We start from the raw sequence: 490 nt of genomic DNA, 5'->3' as shown, positions 1-490 counted from the left end.
CAGTAAATCAATATTGTAATATAGAACTGAGAATAATGTGATAGTATTATTAATGATACTGATAAACATTAATAACGGTAGTGACCACATTAAAAACTAATTCTCATAATACCAGTTATTAACATTGTAATGATACCATTAACATCAGTGACTCTAATAACAATGTGCCAGTATTATACTTTTGGCACCGTTATCATAATTATAAACAGATAATAAAAAAAAAAACAGGGGTATAAGTAATAAAACGTAAAGTAGATTTTCATATTTTAAAAAATATCCCTAATGGAACAATAGTGCATGCATATGAATGTACATGTCAATGAACACCCACCCTCTGATGATATGCAATCCTGAAAGTTTTGGGAACTGCAAAGAACTCGGCCAACTTTCCTCCGAAGCGTGCAGGAAACCGGGAAAACTTGCGTCAAATTATGATCGTTTTAATGGGTTAGCAGACAGGGGTGGCAGCAGGGAGATTTTGCTGGAAGAT

The 490-nt window shown here is 33.5% G+C and overlaps 1 protein-coding gene across 1 annotated transcript in view; it reads left to right on the top strand.

The window, feature by feature from the left end:
- LOC119592119 (myotubularin-related protein 8-like) overlaps positions 1-490 on the top strand; it is a 99,568-nt gene that overhangs the window by 92,689 nt on the left and 6,389 nt on the right. The gene's annotated exons all lie outside the window — the stretch shown is intronic.

This window comes from Penaeus monodon, chromosome 29 (genome assembly GCF_015228065.2).
Source record: "Penaeus monodon isolate SGIC_2016 chromosome 29, NSTDA_Pmon_1, whole genome shotgun sequence".
NCBI lineage: Eukaryota > Metazoa > Arthropoda > Malacostraca > Decapoda > Penaeidae > Penaeus > Penaeus monodon.
Note: the sequence above shows the minus strand (reverse complement) of the source record. Positions and strands in the feature narration are given on the sequence as shown.